Raw genomic sequence first — 10,604 nt, 5'->3', positions numbered from 1 at the left:
TTAAAGATCCTTGGTATATGTTGGATGCACGCATAAAGGTTGTGCATACCTTTAATCCCAGGACTTTGAGGGTGTAGGCAGAGGCCTCTCTCTGAGTTTCAGGCCAGCCTGGTTAATATGGTGAGTTTCAGAACAGCAAGAAACACATAGTGAGACCATGGCTCAAAAACAGACAAACAAACAAACAAACTTGAAATACAAAAACAGAGGTAACTTTTAGAAGTGTATAGGCACATGCTACAGGAAATATACTACGTATTAGTTCAATAATTTTAGGACCAAAAAAACAAAACTCATAACATTTCAAAGGTGGGTGTGGAGTAGGGAGGGAGAGTGTGATTGGATTCAAGTTTAGGACATATACAACTCCAAACTTAATTTGACTTACTTTTTAAAAAAAAATTTACAATAGTCTGAAAGTGATATTCATTCAACAAAAATTGCAGTTAGAATTTAGAATTTGGATTTTTAATCTAGACTAGAGTTGGACTGGAAAGGTGTCTTAGCAGTTCAGGGTGCATACTCTCTTGCAAAGGATCGAGTTTATTTACCAGCATCCATATTAGGCAGCTCACAATGACCTGTAACTACAGATCCAGGGAATCGGATGCCCTCTTCTGCCTCTGCGTGTACCTGCACTCATGTACACATAACCCCAAACAGATACGAAAACATAAACAGCTATAAGTTGGGGCTATATGCAGTTTTTCTTTGTGCAGAGGCAGTGAGCATTAATTACCAAGCAACCAGGCTGTCATATAGAATATCTCAATAGTACTCGAGCACTCACTGTGTTGCTGGTTATGGTGTTTGGTAGGTGTGGTGGTTTGAATATGGATGTCCCACCCCAAAGACTCATATATATATAATGCCTAATCACCAGAAAGTGGAACTCTTTTAGAAGATTAGAGTATGTGACCTTATTGGAGGCTGTGTGTCACTGGCGGTGGGCTTTGACATTTCAAAAGCTCATGTGAGACCTCTCTCTCTCTCTCTCTCTCTCTGCTTATGAATCAAGATGTAGCTCTCAGCCACTGTTCTAGCACTCACCTACTTCCTGCCATGCCACGTGTCCAACCATGATGACAATGGACTAATCTTCTGAAACTGTAAGCAAGTCCCCAATTAAACGCTCTCTCCTTTAGGAGTTGTCTTGGTCACGGTGTTTCTTCACAGCAATCGAACAGTGAGTGAGACAGTAAGTTTGGTGTATTAAAATGCATCCTAGATTTTTGGTATTTTCAACTCATTAAGAATTTTTTTTTTTTCAGAAAATGGCCTCTTTGAAATCAAGAAGCATCTGTATGGTCCAATATAGGGGACAAAATATTGGGAAAAGCTTCCTCAGACATGTTAAATTTAGTTAACATAGACTTCCAAGTTCTTCATATAAGAATGAAATGGAGGCATGAAAGAAAGAGAAAATTAGGGGGCATGGGACAAGAAAGATGCCCTCACCCTGTAATATGACATGGAGTCTGAATGTTTTAACTGCCATAATCTGCACAGGATAAAGATTGACTTAACTGGGGCAACCAGTAATAATGGAATGACAGATACACATCCAGGAAAGCTGTGATCTGAGGGACCAGATGCTCTGACTGATCAGCATTAACAACAACCCAGAAAATCTTGTGGGGAGTCCACTCGAGAAGATCACTTGGATGTGGGTTTAAGTAAATACAAAGTCTTTATTAGCCAGCCAATGACAACACAGGATGGACGGGATCCCAGTGTGATGGGGTCCACTTAGATCCAAAACAACTCAGAACACCAGGTCAAAGAAGATGACAAAAATTTATCGTAATCAAGCCACTACTGAGTGATCCGGGTCACAGAACAGACTCCAGAGCCATCTTACCCCCGTAAACATCCGTGCCAAGACACAGTTATTTTTTTTTCACCAATCAGGGTTTAGGGATATAGGCTTCCCTTATGTGTTTGTTCTACATCAACCAATAGAGAAAATCGGTTTTACAATCCAACCAATCAAATCCTTTTATTCTTTTGTGGTTAGGAACAGTCATATTTTGGGGAACAAAAGATAAATAACAGAAATTGTGGTAAGGAACAGTCATGTTTTGGAACTCAAAAGCTGAATAAAGGAAGCTGGTTGGCTACTGGGGAGTACCCAGATCCTGTAAGGCCCGGGAACTTGAACTTAGTTTCATTTATTAGTAGTAATGGAATCTGAAAACAAAATGGCAGTACTTAGGACATTTTTTTTTCTTTGCTTGTTCCCAACAAATGTAGCCCAGACCCTTTCTCAGGGTGAGTTTTAAAGCACCAAAACCATGACCTGGGTTGAGGTATTTCAGTTAGCAAGAATAGTTAGCCAGAAACAGAAATACAAAGGCCAAAATGTAAAGTTAGTACATTTAGAGACTTTCCCAGAACTATGGACTTTGATGGATTAGGCCTTAGTTTTTGTTTGACAAATGGTACAAACTATATACACAATTTTATTGCCTGAATGGTACTTCCATGATGGAGTCAATGGTGACAAGGTCTGGGGTCCACATAAGGTCTGGTGCTGAGTTTCATTTCCCACTGGTCTTAGTGCATTAGTCAAATTGTGAACTGACACTTCTTGAAAGAGGTATAGTTTGTATTAAAGACAATGTGACTAAATTAATGCTTACATTACATTTTTTACATTACATTATACTACATAATTTACATAATTGGTCACACATTTTAAGACTCAGAACCCCACTATCATCTAATCAGAATGAGAAGTACAGGCCCAGCCAGTGCTGATAGCAGTTAGCCAGGAGCAAGAGAGAGGACTTCTCAGCCATTCAAGATTCCTCTGTTGAGAATTCTCTGTCTAGCTCTGTACCCCATTTTTAATTGAGTTATTTGAGTTTTTGGAATCTAGCTTCTTGAGTTCTTTGTATATTTTGGATATTAGCCCTCTATCAGATGTAGAGTTAGTGTTTTCCCAATCTGTAGGTTGGTGTTTATCCTATCGACAGTGTGCTTTGCCTTACAAAGGCTTTTCAGTTTCATTTGTAATTGCTGACCTTAGGGCCTGAGCCACTGGTGTTCTGTTCAGGGAAATTTCCCCTTTCTCGTCTATTAGATGCAGTGGATCTGGTTTTAAGTTGAGCTCCTTGATCGACTTGGATTTGAGTTTCGTACAAGGAGATAAATATGGATCAATTTGCTCTTCTACACGCCGACCGCCAGTTAGACCAGCATCACTTGTTGAAGATGCTATATGATTTTGGCTTCTTTGTCAAAGACCAAGTGTCCATAGGTGTGTGGATTTATTGCTGGCTCTTCAATTCTATCCTGTTGATCGACCTGTCTATCTCTATACCAATGCCATAAGGTTTCTTTTTTGTTTGTTTGTTTGTTTGTTTGTTTGTTTTTCGAGACAGGGTTTCTCTGTATAGCCCTGGCTGTCCTGGAACTCACTCTGTAGACCAGGCTGGCCTCGAACTCAGAAATCCACCTGCCTCTGCCTCCCAAGTGCTGGGATTAAAGGTGTGCGCCACCACCGCCATAAGGTTTCTTTTTTCTTTCTTTTTTTTAAAAAGATTTATTTATTTATTTTATGTGAGCTCACTGTCGCTGTCTTCAGACACACCAGAAGAGGGCATCAGATCCTATTACAGATGGTTGTGAGCCACCATGTGGTTGCTGGGAATTGAACTCAGGTCCTTTGGAAGAACAATCAGTGCTCTTAACCGCTGAGCCATCTCTCCAGCCCTGCCATAAGGTTTCTAAATCACCATTTCTCTTTAGTACAGCTTGAGATCAGGGATGGTGATTCCTCCAGAAGTTCTTTTATTGTTGAGATTTGTTTTCGCTGCCCTGTTTGTTTGTTTGTTGTTTTTCTATATGAAGTTCTGAATTGCTCTTTCCATGTCTGTGAAGAACTGAATTGGAATTTTGATGGGGGTTGCATGAATCTGTAGATTTCTTTTGGTAGGATGGCCATTTTTACTATGTTAATCCTACCAAACCATGAGCATGGGAGGTCTTTCCATCTTCTGAGGTCTTCCTCAATTTCTTCAGAGACTCAAAGTTCTTGTCATACAGATTTTTTACTTGTTTTGTTAGACTTACATCAAGATATTTGATATTTTTATGACTATTGTGAAGGATGTTGTTTCCCTCTTTCCATTTTCAGCCCATTTATCATTTGTATAAAGGAAGGCTATTAGCCGGGCAGTGGTGTGGTGGCACACACCTTTAATCCCAACACTTTGGAGGCAGAGGCAGGCGAATTTCTGAGTTTGAGGCCAGCCTGTTCTACAGAGTGAGTTCCAGGACAGCCAGGGCTACACAGAGAAACCCTGTCTCGAAAAAACAAAAACATACAAACAAAAAACCAAACAAACAAAAAAAAGGAAGGCTATTGATTTGTATGAGTTAATTTTATGTCCGCACTTTGCTGGAGTTGTTTATCAGCTATAGATGTTATCTGATAGAATTTTTGGGGTCGCATATCATCTGAAAATAGTGATACCTTGACTTCTTCTTTTCCAGTTTGTATTCCCTTGATCTCCTTTTATTGTTCTGTTTATCTAGCTAGAACTTATGAATAGATGGGGAGAGAGTGGGCAGCCTTGTCTTGTTCCTGATTTTAGTAGGATTGCTTCAAGTTTCTCTCCATTTAATTTGATATTGGCTGTTGGTTTGCTGTATATTGCTTTTATTATGTCTATGTGTGGGCCTTGAATTTCTGATCTCTCCAAGACTTTTAACATGAAGGGATGTTGAATTTTGTCAAAGTCTTTTTCAGCATCAAATGAGATGATCATGTGATTATTTTCTTTGAGTTTGTTTATATAGTGGATTACATTAATGGATTTTTGTATATTGAACCATCCCTGCATTCCTGGAATGAAGCCTACTTGATCATGGTAAATGATAGTTTTGATGTGTTCTTGATTTAGTTTGTGAGGAATTTTTGTATCGATATTCATAAGCAAAATTGGTCTGAAGTTCTCTTTCTTTGTTGGGTCTTTGTGTGGCTTAGGTATCAGAGTAACTGTGGCTTCATAGAATGAATTAGGTAGTATTACTTCTGTTTCTATTCTGGGGAATAGTTTGAGGAGTATTGGTATTAGCTCTTCTTTGAAGGTCTCATAGAATTCTGCGCTAAACCCATCTGGCCCTAGCCTTTTTTTGGTTGAGAAGTTTTGTAAATGACTGCTTGAATTTCCTAAGGGGTTATGGCACTGTTTAAATTTACCTGCTCTTGATTTAACTTTATATGTGGTATCTGTCTAAAATATTAGACCATTTCATCTAGATTTTCCAGTTTTGTAGTAAGATCTGATGATTGTTTGAATTCCCTCAGTTTCTGTTGTTGTGTCTCCTTTTTTTTTTTTAAAGATTTATTTATTTATTATATATGAGTACACTGTAGCTGTCTTCAGACACACCAGAAGAGGGCATCAGATCTCATTACAGATGGTTGTGAGCCACCATGTGGTTGCTGGGATTTGAACTCAGAACCTATGGAAGTGCAGTGCAGTCAGTGCTCTTAACCACTGAGCCATCTCTCCAGCCCGTGTCTCCTTTTTCATATCTGATTTTGTTGATTTAGACGCTGTCTCTGTGTTCTTTTTTTTTTTTTTTTTTTTGAGACAGGGTTTCTCTGTGTGTAGCCCTGGCTGTCCTGGAACTCACTCTGTAGACCAGGCTAGCCTCAAACTCTCGAACTCAGAGATCTGCCTGCCTCTGCCTCCCAAGTGCTGGGATTAAAGGCGTGAGCCACCACTGCCCAGCTGTCTCTGTGTTCTTTAGTTTGGCTTAGGGTTTATCTATCTGGTTTATTTTCTCAAAGAACCAGCTCTTGGTTTTGTTGATTCTTTGTATTGTTCTCTTTGTGTTTAATTGGTTGATTTCCACCACAAGTTTGATTATTTCCTGCTGTCTACTCCTATTGGCTGTGCTTGCTTCTTTTTGTTCTAGAGCCTTCAGGTGTACTGCTAAGTTGCCAGTGTAGGATCTCTCCAATTTCTTTACAAGAACACTTAGTGCTATGAATTTTCCTCTTAGCACTGCTTTCATTGTGTGCCATAAGTTTAGGTATGCTGTGTCTTCATTTTCACTGAATTCTAGAAAGTCTTTAATTTCTTTATTTCTTCCCTGACCAAGTTATCATTGAGTAGAGAGTTGTTCAGTTTCCATGAGTATGTGAGCTTCTGTTGTTTTTGTTGTTTTTAAAGTCTAGCCTTAGTCCATGGTGACCTGACAGAATGCATGGGATTATTTCAGTCTTCTTGTATCTGTTGAGGCATGTTTTGTGACCAATGATATGGTCAGTTTTGGAGAAGGTACCATGAGGTGCTGGGAAGAATTTCTATTCTTTAGTTTTAGAGTGAGTTGTTCTGTATATACTGTTAAATCCATTTGGTTCATAACTTCTATTAGTTTCACTGTGTCTCTGTTTACTTTCTGTTTCAATGACCTGTCCATTGGTGAGAGTGAAGTGTTGAAGTCTCCCACTATTGCAGTGTGAGGTTCATCATGTGTTTTAAGCTTTAGTAAAGTTTCTTTTATGAATGTGGGTGCCCTTGTATATGGGCACACGTGTTCAGAATTGAGACTTCATCTTGGTGGATTTTTTTCTTTGGTGATTATGAAATGTTCTTCTCCATCTCATTTGATAGCTTTTGGCTGAAATTCTACTTTATTGAATATTAGAATGGCAACTCCTGCTTGTTTCTTGGGACCATTTGCTGTCTTTCTCACTGAGGTGTGTTTCTTGTATGCAGCAAAATGTTGGATCCTGCTTGCATCTCCTGTCTATTAGCCTATGCCTTTTTACTGAGGAATTTAGTCCATTGATGTCGAGAGATATTAAAGACCAGTGATTGTTGCTTCCTATTATTTTTGTTGTTGAAGGTGTCATTATGTGCATGCAATTCTCTTCTCTTGGGTTTGATGTGAGATTATTAATTTCTTGTATTTTCTTTGGTGGAAATATTCTGCTTGCATCTGTGGCTCCTGATCTTTTTCCTAGGTTTTCCATCTCCAGGGTTGCCTCCATTTGTGATTTCTTTATTGTTTCTACTTCCATTTTTAGGTCTTTTACCGCTTTGTTCAAATCCTTCATTTGATTATGTTTTCCCATATTTCTTTAAGGGCTTCTACCTGTTTGCCTGTGTTTTCCTATATTTCTTTAAGTGAGTTATTTATATCCTCCTTAAAGATTTCTGTTATCATGAGATGAGATTTTAGGTCAGCATCTTGCTTCTCAGGTGTGTTGGAGAATCCAGGGCTTGCTGTGGTGGGAGAACTGGGTTCTGGTGGTCCCAAAATACATTGGCTTCTGTTGCTTATGTTCTTGTGCTGCTAATCTCTCCTGGGTGTCTCTGGAGTCTGCCTCCTTGGAGGCAAGTAGAGCTCTGTGACATGGGTTAGAGCAGACCTCCTGGGAGGTAGGCAGTGCTGTCTCTGGCTGGGGGCAGGGGGTGGGGGTTCCTGTGTCCCTGGTTAGAGAAAGACTCCTGTGTTCCTGGTTAGAGCAGTCCTCCTGTGTCCTTGGTTAGGGCAGTTCTCCCATGACCTGTGTCCCTGGTTATAGCAGATCTCCTGGGAGATGGGCAGGCTGTGGGATGTGGGGGAGAAGCATGCACACCAACTCCCTCCCCTAAGCAGAGGTGTAGACAGGAAGGGAAATGGGGGTCCCAGAAAAGGGAGGGGTCCCATGTCCACTGGGATCCATTTGGGGGGTGGAAGTCTCACGTATGCCCTGGGTTGCAGCAGATCTCCTGGGAGAACTGCAGATTGTGAGTGGGGAGAGGAACAGACATACTTATCTACCCTGACTGAGGTGAAGACCAGAAGGGAGATGGGGTTTGTGCAGAGGGGTGGGATCTCATGTCTCCTGGGCTCTGTGGGAGTCCCAGCTGGGGTATTAATTTGGGTGGTATTAATAAGAGTCTCACCTATCTTCCTGGTTGCAGCAGATTTCCTGGGAGATCTGTAAACTTCGGAGTGGGAAGAGAGGCAGACATGCAGATATGCCCCAGTGGAGTTGCAGACTGGAAGCCAAAGTAAAATATTTAAGACTAGATTTTTTTTTTATTTTTGTTATTATTATTCCCTTTCTTCCTCCATTTCTCCATTATTAGATAGAAGAGAGTAATCCCTGATTTAAACTTATTTTGTTTCCTTCCTGACCATAGCCATTATTATTTGTAAACCATCCCATAAAATGACAATATGTGCCGGGCAGTGGTGGCACACGCCTTTAATTCCAGCACTTGGGAGGCAGAGGCAGGCGGATTTCTGAGTTCGAGGCCAGCCTGGTCTACAGAGTGAGCTCCAGGACAGCCAGGACTACACAGAGAAACCCTGTCTCGAAAAAAACAAAAAAAAAAGAAAGAAAGACAATACATAACACATAAATTGACCAAAACCATCTACCCTGACTTAAGATGACAGTCTTCTTGTAATTTCTTCCTGCTGAACTGGGGCAGAGAATTCCTTGGGGGGTCCTAAAACAGCATTGGAAAAAACAGTTAGTCTTAAGAAAGCTAGCTGTAGCATTCTCTTTCCAGTCTCTGTATTGTCCCGTGTCTGTGTGATCGATGATTTTGGCTAGCCCTTTTGAAATTGATTTGTATGTATATTTTAGGGAAATTGGAAACTGAGACAGACTGTGAGGGTGAATAGCTATTTGCTATTGGACTATTTGCTTTGTGAAGACATTCACATCTCAGCTGATAAGAGGTTTTCCCTGGTCAGATTTAATCTTTATAATTTTTCTTGGTAACCACATGTTCTCATTCTCTATAGATACATAAACATAGCCATGTCTTCATCCTAAAACTATTGCAGGTCTCTATTCTAATGTCAACACATCCTTATAGTATATTGGTTGACCTAGTTCCTCAGTTTTTTTCAATAACCCAGTGTTTCTCAGCTGCTATTGTTCCTTTTTTACCAACATTAAGAACATTGAGAATTAGCTGGGCAGTGGTAGTACACGCCTTTAATCCCAGCACTTGGGAGGCAGAGGCAGGCAGATTTCTGAGTTCGAGGCCAGCCTGGTCTACAGAGTGAGTTCCAGGACAGCCAGGACTACACAGAGAAACCCTGTCTCGAAAAACAACAACAACAACAACAAAACCAAACCAAACAAACAAAACAAAAGAAAACAAAAGAACATTGAGAATTAACAAATCATTATTTAGTCTGACCTGGGGGGTTTTACTCCTCCTTTTTGTTTAATAAGCATCTCTTTTAAGGTACAATTGACTCTACAATTGCTTGGCCTGTGGGATTGTTTAGTAAACCAATAATGTATCTTATATTTTAATATGCAAAGAAATGCTTCCTAGTATTTGACATATATGTGGGAGCATTATCAGTCTTAACTCAGACAGGCATTCCCATAATTGCCATTATTTCCAATAAATGTGTAATTATACAATCAGATGTTTTAGAATGTAAAGCAGCCAGGACAGCCAGGGCTACATAGAGAAACCCTGTCTCGAAAAAACAAAAAAACAAAAAAACAAAAAGAATGTAAAGCAGTTGCCCATTGAAACTCTGAGTACGTGTCAATAATACGGTGTACATACCTTTGTTTTTAAAATTCTGCAAAAATGGAAAACGTCCATCAACCAGATGTCATTTCTTTCTCTTTTTTATTCCTTTTGTCTTTCTTTTTTATTAGATATTTTATTTATTTACAATACAGATGTCATCCCTTTTCCCCATTTCTCCTCCCTAGAAACCCCCTATCCCATCCCTCCTCCTCCTTTTTGCTTTTGTACCATTTTAATTACATGCAAGTATTAAGGTCAGTTCTAGGTTGAGGAACTAGCAATACAATAGATGCAAACAGTCAAGTTACAAGCAAGACAAAAATCAAAGTTCTGTGAACAATCCTGTTATCACTTTCTAAGGGCTTATCAGGATGACCAAAATATCTGAGCCTACCAGATGTCATTTCTTTTGTTTTCCCTAGGGTTACAATCAACGGGCAATGGGGGTTTGTTTGTATAGAGAACATGTAAGACATTTTTTTTATATATTTTTGTTTATTGCCAAGTAATAGAAAATATTTTCTTTGAATTTTTCCCATTAACATGCTGTTTCTCATGAAATTTTGAGGCTTCTAACACTTGTCTTATTAATCATTTCTTTGTGCCATTGGACCTGGCAAGCATGTATGGGACCAAATATGAGTAATATTGCTTGTTGCAATTGTATAAATAGCAAAGTTAATTCTGAGTTATCAGGAACAAATTCACCAGTTTCTATATGCAAAACAACTCTTTTTTCATATAAAGAATCAGTGAGCCGGGTGGTGGTTACACACACCTTTAATCCCAGCACTTGGGAGACAGAGGCAGGCGAATTTCTGAGTTTGAGGCCAGCCTGGTCTACAGAGTGAGTTCCAGGACAGCCAGGACTACACAGAGAAATCCTGTCTCGAAAAAACAAAACAAACAAAAAAAAAAACCTAAAACCAAAAAGAATACAAATAGTTCTTTTTTTTTTTATAAAATACATGTTTGGTTTTGGATATCTATTAATTTCTCCCAAGTAATTACTACAATCTCTTTTCCAATCTTTATTGATCACCCATAATGACATAATTTCATCATTAGTAAGAGGTACTA

Source organism: Grammomys surdaster, unplaced genomic scaffold, assembly GCF_004785775.1.
Source record: "Grammomys surdaster isolate TR1022 unplaced genomic scaffold, NIH_TR_1.0 125430, whole genome shotgun sequence".
Classification (NCBI taxonomy): domain Eukaryota; kingdom Metazoa; phylum Chordata; class Mammalia; order Rodentia; family Muridae; genus Grammomys; species Grammomys surdaster.
This window is presented reverse-complemented; position numbering follows the sequence as displayed.